Source organism: Macrobrachium rosenbergii, chromosome 54 (genome assembly GCF_040412425.1).
Source record: "Macrobrachium rosenbergii isolate ZJJX-2024 chromosome 54, ASM4041242v1, whole genome shotgun sequence".
Classification (NCBI taxonomy): Eukaryota; Metazoa; Arthropoda; class Malacostraca; order Decapoda; family Palaemonidae; genus Macrobrachium; species Macrobrachium rosenbergii.
The window spans coordinates 4120795-4133828 of record NC_089794.1 but is presented as its reverse complement, the minus strand read 5'-3'; the positions used below and the strand labels follow the sequence as shown (position 1 = coordinate 4133828).

Below are 13034 nucleotides of genomic sequence, written 5' to 3'. Positions count from 1 at the left end.
TTAATCAAATCAAGGCCTGTGTGAGAGGTGAGAGCAGCGAATTCCCGAGTTCTGTGCATTTTGAAGGATGTGTTTTTCATTGAAGGGGACGTCTTGTTTTGCAGATATGAGAAAAGGCCCGGTGATATCCGAGGCCGAGTCATACTTCCTCGAGCTTTAATAGAGAGAGCCATGCACATGATCCATGTAAGCCCTTATGCTGGGCATGTAGATGTAGAGAGATCCCTTAGAAGAGCCCGTGAGCACTTCTTTTGGGTTAGCATGCAAAAGGACGTAACTAGATTTGTAAGAAGTTGTTGTGTGTGTAATACAATGAAAAGTCACAGACATGTGGTCCCAAGGCCCGATTGTGGCCTGTGGTACCTGTGAAGTGGGATAGAGTGCATATGGATGTGGTTGACCATTGCCTTCTGTGCAAGGGCAACCCAAATACATTTGTGTGTTCGTGGATGCATTCACACGTTTCACACGTGTGTGCGATGGAAAATAAGACGGCAGGTGAAGTGGCCAAGGCGTTATGTTCCCTCGTGTGTCGGTTCGGGTGTCCCAGGATGTTGGTCAGTGACAATGGACGCGAATTCATCAATGAAGTGATCCGTGAGTTTACGACTTTAATGCAGATAAGGCATGTCACCATTGCGGCTTGTCGGCCGTCAGCCAATGGGCTACTTGAGTCCCATAATCGTGAAGTGATCAATATCTTAAGATATCTAATTGAGGATCACCCGACTTTGCGTGGCCGCCCCTGTTGCCGACGGCTGAGCTGGCTATTAACACCGCTTTTTATAACAGCTCGATTAGGACACCCTTACTTCCTGATGTTCGGGCAGGATATTCGATTACCAGATTCGATGGTCTTGGACCCCAACAGATCCCACTCTATACAGTAGAACAGTACCGGGTTTGGTTTTGTAACATGACCCGACGAGTGTTCCAAACTACCCAGCGACTGCTGTTGAGGGCCAATGAAAAGTATCGGGTGCGGTACGATAAACGCTTCCGCACACATGATTCCCCAATCCAGGTAGGGGATAGAATCTACCTGAGGAGACAGCAACTGCCGAAGCACAAGCTCGAACCGGCCTATATGGGACCATATCATGTGAAAGAGATCAAACACACCACTGCGGTCATTCAGCACATCCGCACCAGAGCCGTGAGCGAGCAACACCTGTCACACCTGCGTGCGGTGCTTGAGGACAGCCTACTATGCATTTCAGGGCCGTGTCCAATTGATTTTCGTTGATAAAGTCCTACCAAAACATCGGATATGGGTCACATATTGGAAATAGGTATTTGAAGCCACAGCCTAATTGGCAAAAATATGCAGTAATGTCTAATGTGAATAATAAAGGCACTTACCAGAGTAAATATAAGAAATTGAAAGGGTAACTTAGCTAAATTTAGACGCACCCAGAGAGGCTAGTTGTGACGTGAAGTATGACATCAGACGTAATACCCAGTAAACTTTCCATTCACAATAGTAAACACGCCGATAACAGGAGGAGGACAGCAGAGCATTCATACGTCAAAGTCTTTGATAATTTTACAGTGGGTGCCATTCGTCGGTTTGTTCACGAGATATTTGCTGCAAAGCAAGTATTTACTGTTAGAACCCTGATGACAGATTTGAAGACAGCCACCATAATCCCTGAAACAACCTCCGAGATAGCGGTGTGGCGGCTCCTGCAAGATATGGGATTCAGATATAAAACATCTCAACGAAAGATGTATCTTGCAAAAGAGTCCATTGATGTGGTTTGCCGACGGATCGGGGCTCTCCGGGCTCTGAAGCGCCATCGAGAAGATGGAAGGGAGATAGTATATATCGATGAGACGTGGTTCACCACCAGAATGAGCCACAACAGAGAGTGGGTGGACACCACACAACCTGCTACCAGTGCCACGCATAGCCGACAGGTACCACCTGGCGAGGGAGAGCGCTTCGTGGTGGTAGCAGCTGGCACAGCAAATGGATTTATTGAAGGCTCTTTCCTTTGTTATCCTGCAAAGAGTGAGTACAAGTGGCGATTACCACGGGGAAATGACAGGCGAGCTGTTCATACGCTGGTTAACAACGCAGCTTCTACCATTGCTGCCTGAACCATCAGTGTTGGTGCTCGACAACGCACCTTATCACAGCCAGCTATTAGACGAGTGTCGGTGTCCTACCACGGCCACCAAGAAAGCAGACCTTATTACCTGGCTTCAGAGTCGCCGAATCCCTGCCCCAGACGGTGCCACAAGACCTGAGCTGTTGCTCATATGTCAACAGAACAGGCCAAAACCACAGTACATCGTGGACAACATAATTCGAGAGTGGGGCCACGAGGTGGTGCGTCTGCCACCTGCCCACCCAGAGCTCAATGCCATTGAGCAATTATGGGCGTGTATGAAACGTCTTGTGCGTTCATCTTTACAGCGATTCACCCGGGCAGACTTGCAGGCAAGACTGGAGGAAGCCAAGCTTTTGGCCACTGACAGTGTTTGGGGGTCTGCAGTGAAACGATCTCGAGCCTTTGAGGATGGGTATTGGTCAATGGACAACATTCAAGAGCCTGTTGGACTTATCATTATAAACTTAGACAACGATGACGAGGATATAGAAGACCTATACCTGGATGATGACGATGATGAATATGAATAAAAATTATTTTGGTTGTGTGTTCTCTATTTTCTTTTTTTTCCCTTTACTCATGTAGAAATATTGATTTCTGTATTTGTAACGAAACTTCTTTACTTATGGTCTGCTCAATGAGCAAGACTCAGATTCGAACAAGTTCTGTCTTAATCTTAAACAAACAACAACATATGCTTTTACATAGTTTTATATTTTAATCTTTGTATAAGTTTATTTCACATTTCAGTCTTAATGCAGTTCAGCAGAGTAATTGGATTAATGGATTATAAAATTTATGTTATAGCCCAAGTGCTTAGACTATGAATTATGAGTATCATATTGCACTACAATGTAGTTATGCTTAAAGGAAAAATATATATATATATATATATATATATATATATATATATATATATATATATATATATATATATATATATATATAAGAGAGAGAGAGAGAGAGAGAGAGAGAGATACTGTAAGAGAGATAGAGAGAAGAAGTGTATATGGTAGCTGTTTGTGTGTCTTCATTCATAAAGTGGCTATACGACTGGAGTGTCTAGTAACTACGTCATACTACAGTAGAGTATCAATGAGTGGGAGGGCCTTCAGTAATGACGTCTACATAGTCTCTCTCTGGGTGCGTCTAAATTTAGCTAAGTTACCCTTTCAATTTCTTAGATTTACTCTGGTAAGTGCCTTTATTATTCACAACAGACATTATTGCATATTTTTGCCAATTAGGCTGTGGCTTCAAATATCTATTTCCAAAATGTGACCCATATCCGATGTTTTGGTAGGATTTTATCAGCGTAAATCAATTGGACACGGCCAAGAAATGCATAGTAGTATTCCACACCAACCAACCGGTACCTCCCTACCCGGGACTGGCTGGGTATTTGGGAGAAGAGCCAGTGGAACCCGCAAGTGCGCAGGTGGGGCCATGCTGACCGAGCAGGCGCGTGCTCACGAGTCCGTGTCAAAGGTGAATGCTATTGCAAAGTGAATGAGAAGGGTCAGTGATCAAAATTTGTAATTGTCGTCCCATGTCCTTACCTTGGAATCAGAGATATACGAAGCGTTTTAATGTTATGATGTTCTTGTTTTATGTTTTTGATTTTCCAATTATTTTGAGTGTCAACATCATTTTCTGTGTGTCATATTTCAGTGTCTAATTTTTTTTAATCATGGTTGTATTAATTTCGTTGTTGCAACGTTCCTTGTTATGCTTTTATTTTTTGTTGTCGTTGTTCCTTATTTTGTGTTTAATAATATACCAACCTAAGTGTCGCACTTTCTGTAAGATTTTTTTTTTATTATTGTTTGTGTAGTTGTCTTAAAGGTAAACTGTTGTCATGAAATTATGTTTTTTCTTTTGCTTTGGTAAAAATTTCACTGCTTTTTATTATGTTGTTGTGTCTAAATTGCCAAATTATTGTTTTGTGGTGTTCACTTCTTTCAGGAAAACTTTGTACATTCGCGGGATGCGATGTGATTAAAAATGTGATGACCACCATTTTTTTTTATGTTGAGATAGTGCAGGACTTGATCTTTTAAAACTTTTATTATTTTTGGGTATTGATCTGTTTCCAGAAAAGGGTAAGGTTTGTTGGGGGATTTCGTAGAAAAAGAAAATAAAATGATAAACAAATACATAAATAAATGAATGAGTAAGTAAAAGATAAAAATAATATACAATTTTTTTTTTTTGTGTTGGTTGTAAGACGTGTTCCATTCACTTGTAATTTTGGTTTGTACACGCGTCAGCTGGCCCCCTTAGAGATAGTTAGGTAATTTTAATTAGTTAAGTCAGAAATCGTGAGGGACGAGGCTCGTGGCGGGATCGGGTGTGGAGGGGTAGACGCATCTTTGCGGGGACGCAAAGGACTTGGGAGGGGAGTGGTAAGCCCTTCTCAGTCTTCGTGAAACTTCCCCGGAATCCAAATGCAGTCGTAGGACGCCATTACGACGGGTCAACGGTCATCTTCTCTCAGACTGAGGAAACCTTCCTCCCCAGAAACCCCAAAAAGTTCGTTGGGATTTAGCGTCACCTTACCTGGCACCGATTGGCTGATAGGCCCAAGGAGAAGTGCCAGGGCCAATCGTGTCCAGTAGAGAAGAAATCGGGGTTGTGAGGAATGACAAGGTGGGAGGAAGATGCCCAAAGAAGGCGTCCCTTTGGGCAGAGCGTTTTTTGTCGCGTGTAGGGAAAGACGTACTTTCCCTCGCTGCATCCGCCGGGTTCCCCCTCAGCCCTCTCTCTCGGTTTTACGGTAAATTTTAGTTTGCTTAGATACTTGGGCCCTTGTGTAAGTTTTAGATAATACAGATCATTGTTAAATTTACACCCTTGTGTCTTATTTAAGCATGTCCCACAGTACTGCAGCCGGACCAGTGCAAGTCAACCTGACGAGAGGTTGGTCTCATATATATATATATATATATATATATATATATATATATATATATATATATATATATATATATATATATATATATATATATATATATATATATATATAAAAAACAGTATACACACACACACACACACACACACACATATATATATATATATATATATATATATATATATATATATATATATATCCAAAAAATAAGCTACAAATGTCGTATAATGTCCAGTTCGCTCTACCTCAGAAATAACACCGGACGGGAATTATAAATGATAAGTGATCCGTTATCTGAGAGATTCGAACTCCCGACAGTAACAACCTCCGACTCCAGTGATGGGTATTTTTTACCACTGGGTATATTTGCCTGTGTCTATGTGTATGAATTTATAAGTTTTCATTTATTTTTGTGCTTTTCCCAGTATTTATCAGATATCTCTGTTCCTTGGACATTCACTGATCAAATTTCAACGTAAAAAAAAGTTGGTAAAAAAAAAATTTGAAATTAAAGCTTTTGATGTTATTACTAAAAGCGAATTGGCAACCATTACTGAAATGTTAGTTGCCAACTACGGAATTTCCACCACTGAGTATTAAAGACTTTTCCTTGTAAAAAAAAAAATATATGCAAAAAGTGACTGTACCCTCTCCTACCGCAATGGTAGTTTTAGCAATTTATTGGGCAAACAAATCCGAACAAGTTAAAATGGATTTTCTGAAGATATGTGACTAAAACTATAACTTTATAATATATATATATATATATATATATATATATATATATATATATATATATATATATATATATATATATATATATATATTCTGCAACATGAATGTGCAGCATGAGGTTGCAAACCCTTATAATCCTATCTATTTGATGATTTGCATATTACAAGTAAAAGCAAAAGTGATTTTTCTATTAATTTTAAGGCATCATACCAGAGTGCAGGAGAGATGATGAATTTTTGGACCGGGTTTGCGAGAGAGAGAGAGAGAGAGAGAGAGAGAGAGAGAGAGAGAGAGAGAGAGAGAGAGAGAGAGAGAGAGAGAGAGAAATCTTACTAAATGAAAATGAATGTAGAGGGACACGTTGATGTACGAATGGGTCTCGAAACAAAAGACGTCAATGGGAAGCTGATGTCAGAAGAAACTGAAGTCAGGGTTGATGTTGTGACTATTTTGAAGATTTGCTGGATGTGTGGAAGAGAACAGGTGCAGACCAGAACGAAGCAAAAAAGGAAGGGGCAGAAGAAATTTGAGAATTTTGTGTAAGTGCTCATGATGTAAAATGAGCACTAAAAAAGCTGAAGGCTCTAAAGAAAGCACTTGTACAGCAAACCAGTCACTTTTTCTTTTACTTATTCAAACATGGATTAACTGTATGCTCTGCCTAAGAATAGTTGCTGCCTCAGTCATTTTTTCTCTTATCTGCAGGAGTAATTATTCCTTATACTTGTCTCTTCAGAACCTTTCCTTCATCCACACCTACCTCACACAATCTGGCCACCCATTTAGTTATCTATATCCTTTTGCTTGTGATCCTAGTGGTAATTGGCGTCTTTGCATCCTTCAACCTTCACAGTGATCGTTTTCATCAAAAGCACTTGCACAACATTCTCAAATCTCTTCTGCATCTTCCTTTTATGCTCTGTTCAGGTCTTTATCTGTTCTCTTCCACATATTCAGGAAATCTTCAAAATAGTGAAGTAGAATATAAAATTTAGGCCGAAGGCCAAGCACTGGGACCTAGGAGGTCATTCAGTGTTGAAAAGGAAAATTGAGAGCAAAAGGTTGCCTCGTAGCTGCACTATGAAACAATTGTTAGAAGAGGGAGCAAAGTAAGATGGAAGAAAGACTATGAAAGGAGAAACAGTAAAAGGAATGAAAGGGGTTGCAGCTAATGGCCGAAGGGAAGCTGCGAAGATCCTTAAGTAATACCTACAGTGCACCGTGTGTGAGGTGCACTGACAGCACTAGCCCCCACCCCACCCTCCTATGGGGTCACGCCTTCAACCCAGGACTTCAGTTCTTTCTGACATCAGCTCCCTACTGACATCTTTTGTTTTGAGATCCATCTGTTCATTAACGCTTTCCTCTGCAATCACTTCCGTTTAGGAAGATTTCTTTTCCTCACTTTTGCAAACCGTCTCAAAAAATTGCATCATCTTTCCTGTGCTTCGAGACGACGCCTTGGAATAAAAACAAATCCTTTATGCCTTTCTTTGTTGTGTGCACATCATCAAATTGCCAGGATTATAAGGATTGCAACCTCATGCTACATACTTATGTGGAAATATATATATATATATATATATATATATATATATATATATATATATATATATATATATAAATTTATATTTTTTCACATTTTGCATTGTTTGCATTTTTTCACATAATAATTTGCTACAAACGATCATTGCGTTAGGGAGGGTAGAGCTTTTTTTTTGTATGCAAGAAAACTCTTTGATATTCATTGCTGGAAATTCCGTAATTGGCAACTGCCATTTCAGCAACGGTTGGCAATTCGCTTTTAGTAATCATATCAAAGGTTTTGATAACAGTTTTGTTTTTTGTTACCGATTTTTTTTACGTTGAAATTTGATCAGCGAATGTGCACAGAACCGAGAAATTTGATAAACGCGGGTAAAAATACACAAGTGAAAGGAAACTTCTGTATACACACGGACACAGACACACACACACATACACATACCATATATAGGCTCTAGGAATATTCGGTCTTGACAACTCGGTATCAGAAAATTCGGACTCAAAACCTACTCTGAATATTTATGTCAAGGCTTTATCATATAATACTATATATATATATATATATATATATATATATATATATATATATATATATATATATATATATATATATATATATATATATATATATATATTATATATATATATATATATATATATATATATATATATATATATATATATATATTATATATATATATATATATATATATATATATATATATATATATATATATATATATATTATAACATTGCATTTTTAAAGCACAAAGAAAACCTAAAATTTTTATTTAAGATTAATTCAGTATATCTTATTTATTTCAAACATACAAATACATATAGAAAAGATAAGAAAATTGGGTCTCAGAAAATTCGGTCTTTCAGCATTTAGCTCATCGAAATTTAGCTGTATGTTTCTTAATTTGATGTAGTTAACAGGGAAAATAAGTCTGTTCAGTAAACTATATGTTTAACATCAGATAAACAAAATTGGCAATTATATCACAATAGCAGTTAAAGAAAAATCCCTAGTAGTTTTCGTCATCAGTGTACTATTTCTACGAGACACCATCCTTCAAAACTTTTAATTTTAGTTACAGTGCCCATAAGAATGGCTACAGAGTACGTTCAATCGGAAAGTGGAGAGGAAACGTTTATCGATGAGGATAATTACATATCTGACTTTCGTAAATCCAGTGCCGACAAAGCCAGACAATGTTGGGGGTATGCGATGCGTGAGACTTGCAGTGCTCGTGTGCGGACGAAAATCCAGGATAGTGAAAATGAGAATGTTAAGAAAATCAATCATCGCCCATAATGATTCTATTACATCAGCCTAAGTTGAAGCTCGAAATCCCATTTCAGAAATGAAGTGGGAAATTCAAAGCGGCGAATCATCTAGCACAAGAACGAGTTTAGCGATGCCTGTTCATTAACACGATGAAAATGCATGAAGTTAAATACTGAGTTTACCAACGGTTTCAAGGCCGATAACGGTTTGGCGGAACAAAGCTTTTGGTGCACCTCCGTTACCTTTGACTCTTACTGGATTTGAAATGCCTCAGATCTTTCGTGTTTTGAGTGATGGTACACCCTCTTTTTTTACAGTGACAGTGGAATTGACGATGACAAAAGAATTTTAATATTTGCTTCAGACAAGGGACTTCATGATCTGCAAAGTTCTTTCTACTTGGGAATTGATAGTGCTTTCAAAGTTTCTCCAAATGGATAGTATTCAGTTTTGATTATACATGCTAATATCCAGGGGAGCGCTTTTCCTCGTCCATTTATATTATTACCTGACAAACAGAGGCCATAAATGATAAAGCTTTTATGAAACTAAAAGATCTGTTGCGGAATTTAAATCCCAAGGAAGTGAAGATAAATTTCGAGAGAGCACTTTGAGAGCATTCAAGTCGAGAGAATTTTCTAAGACCAAATTCAAGAGCCAAATTTTCTGAGACCGAATTTTTTCATATATATAATACTATATATAATTTATTTATATAGATATAATATTTTCTATAGATATAAATTTTATGAGATATATATATTTTCTGGCCATATATATATATATATATATATATATATATATATATATATATATATATATATATATATATATATATATATATATATATATATATATAATGTAATGTGTGTGTAATTGTAATAGCCATAATGCCCGTAACTGCTCGACTTCGTGCTTTTTTGGATGCGCTTGTCACTGCAAAACCTTGGATCCAAGTGCGAGATATAGCAAGCAATTATGATGTCCGATAACAGGAAACGAACCCGCACCCGACAATCTCAAAGAGGTCACGTTACCGGCCTGACCACGAAAAGGATAAAAAAATCTATTGCCGGTCGTACTTAAGTATACCTGTCAAATTCACATATATCTTATTAGTGCTGGAATAGACCCGTCCTCAGCATCGTAGCCAACTGGACAATTGTTTTTACTGCTTTTAAGCTGATATATATATATATATATATATATATATATATATATATATATATATATATATATGTATATATATATATATATATATATATATATATATATATATATATATATATATATATATATATATATATATATATATATATATATATATATATATATTCCAGCCTGTCCTCAGCATCGTAGCCAACTGGACAATTGTTTTTACTGCTTTTTAAGCTGATATATATATATATATATATATATATATATATATATATATATATATATATATATATATAGAATCTACTATATTTTTATAGATATATGTAATTATAATATATATAAATATGTATGTATGTCTGTAGAATTCTACTGGTCAATTTTTTGCCAGATACGCTTGTAATTGTAATATCCAAAATGCTCTCTTAACTTCTCGAATTAAGCCCTTAAATTTCTTGTTAGTTGGATCCAAGGCAGACAAGCCTATCCAAAAAGTGGAAGAATTCGAGAGATTATAGAGGGCTTTGTATTATATGCAACTGCAGATGCCTTGTAAAAAGTATATATATATATATATATATATATATATATATATATATATATATATATATATATATAATGTGTATACATTATTGATAATAGTATCTATCATAAATTTATAGAGTTGGGACTTAAAATAAATCATAGAAAACAGCAGTAACGAGGAAAGTGTATACACAAAGGGGTGACATAACATTAGAGGGAGAAAGGATTATAAAGCAGTGTCTTCCAGATATTTAGGAATAGTGATATCCAGCAAAGGTTCTCTTTTTGATAAAAGAAAAAAGGCAAATTAAGAAATAGGAAGGTTAAATAAGGATTAGACATCAAAAAGACTAATATTGCTTTCAAAAATAGGATTACACATAAGTTTAGTAATATCTGTATTGCTATGAGTATGAATCGTGGTATGACAACGAAACTGCATCTAAAAGATTCTTTTGACTTGGGAATGAAACTTTAAGAAGAATATCAGGAGTCAGGTAGCAGAATATATCTAGAAAGGATACTATATGGAAAATTCCAGAAATTCCTTGTGCAGATGAGATAATGGTGGCTTGGATATCTTCTTTGCATGAGCTGGGGCAGAACAGAGTGTAATTTTGTCAGCTAGGTTTCTGTGGTCACCAAAGGAGCCTCGGATGAGAACGGACGCTGAAGAAGAGTAGGGGCAGTGGAACTTAAAACTAAGGATCCCCGTAGGAGGGTAGTACCGTCAGTGCACCTCATGCGGTGAACTGTGGGCATTACTTAAGGATCTTTGCAGCCTCCCTTCGGGCCCCTGGCTGAAACCCCTTTCGTTCCTTTAACTGTACCTCCTTTCATATTCTTTCTTCAATTTTACTTCCCACCCTCTCTTTACAATTGATCATAGTGCAACTGCGGGGTTCATCTCCCGTTACAACTTTCTAACCTTTTTACTATCAGCTTCCTTTTCAGCGCTGAATGACCTCATAGGTCCCACCGCTTGGCCTTTGGCCTAAATTCAACGTCTTCTCTTAAAACTAAGGATAGATTTGTATTTGTATGTGTGTGTGTGTGTGTTAATATACTATTCACGTTTTAAGAGCACGGGTATAGAGACCACTGTCAACCCTTCAACCGATACGTATGTAATTGTAATATCCACAATGCACGTCTAAGAACATACTTGAACATGTGGGTATTAGCATAAACACCTAAAACAACACGTATATAAAGGTGAGTGTGCATACATCGAAAACCGCCATCTTACTATTTATCCTTTTCTATATGATTCATTGATCTAGCGACTTTATCAAACAATCGTCTTTCCTCGTTTTACAGAGTCAGCAAACTGCATATGGCATCAAGTTAATATTTGGATGCAATACAACAGTACTTAGCCATAAGTTTATTGCAGATCCTCATTCAGCAGATACGTGGGAATTAGATCTTATCAGTGCATCACCTTCCTGTCGAGTTTTCCCCTGTTCTTCCACCTGTGGTAGAATAGTGATCTTTTCCGTGTTCCTATTTTCTTATGCAAAACATCCGTCTGATCTTTTTTTGCGTCTTCGCGTGGCTGCGACAACTTTATATTGTCCGCTGCTTTCTCTTGGCTCACCAGATAACATGTAGGAAATGTGGTAGGCCTATGATTTCTGCAACACGCAGCCCATTCTGCTTCTCTTCTAAGGTACCTGTTTCTGTCGTTTAGCCCTGGGCAGCCTCGCCTTGTTCTTAACATTGCTACAGAAGCTGGTCTATCATCACATTTCATCACTTCCTTCTTTTCTGCAATATTTCTGAAGCGCGTTTTTATCTCTTCCATCCATCTTTTACTCTCCACTTTATTCCTTGTATCCTCATTTCCCATTCCCTTGAGGCTTCTGTCTTTTAATACCTTCTACAACAGCTCATTTCATTCCTTCATCTTTCCCATTCACAAACCTGATTTTTTTCTTAGCCTATTTTCACCCACTTGTTAATGTCAATCTGCTGTATTTCTTTTAATCTCATTCACAAGAGCTCATTGTTTCCCCCTACAGTCTTCAAACGAGCATTATCTTTTCCCTGATATACGAGACCACATTTCCCACATCCATTTTCTGCTGTAAGCCCTGCTGCTGCTGCTGCTGTATATTAGCGGGATCCTAAATTTTCCACCTACTCCTTTATGCATTGGTTTTGTCTCGTTGCATTCATGTATGCATTTCGAGAGTTCTTTATGGCAATTTTCCACAATCACCCAGCATATCCAGCCTGCTGATCAGTCAAAACTAGAGTTAGTGGCGCCCGGCGCGGACTCTGAAAGTGTCGCCCCATTCCCGTGCTAAAAGTACTCAGGTGGTGAAAATTAAACGCACATTTTAAGCCTTAACAGATCAGTCATTTATTTCATTTCATAAAGCTAAAACAAAAACAACACAGCAGATTTACAACGGAAACCTGCCAGCTTTGTTAGAAGCAAATTCGCTCAAAACAACATCAAAGTTCAACTACTAGAAAATCTAGAATTAGCCAGACCAGACCTGCCCAAAAGATGCCAGAGTGCCGCCCTGTCGCCCCCGCACATTTTTGAAATCTTCTCATATCATGCCATGCTCTTTTGTGAAAGATCTCTATGTCACAGTATTGCAATACAAATCAATATCCACTCCTCCTCCTATTATCAGTACTGTCTGTATTTCCTATTATCTTCTGTAACTTCTTTCAAATGAAAACCATATTCTTTGGAAGCTTGAATTTCAAGTTAATGGGCCCTTGTAGGTTTGTTCCA

The 13034-nt window shown here is 37.5% G+C and overlaps 1 pseudogene; it reads left to right on the top strand.

The window, feature by feature from the left end:
- Positions 1 to 1440: 1440 nt before the first annotated feature.
- Positions 1441 to 2901, top strand: LOC136834740 (uncharacterized; annotated as a pseudogene).
- The last annotated feature ends 10133 nt before the right edge of the window (positions 2902 to 13034 follow it).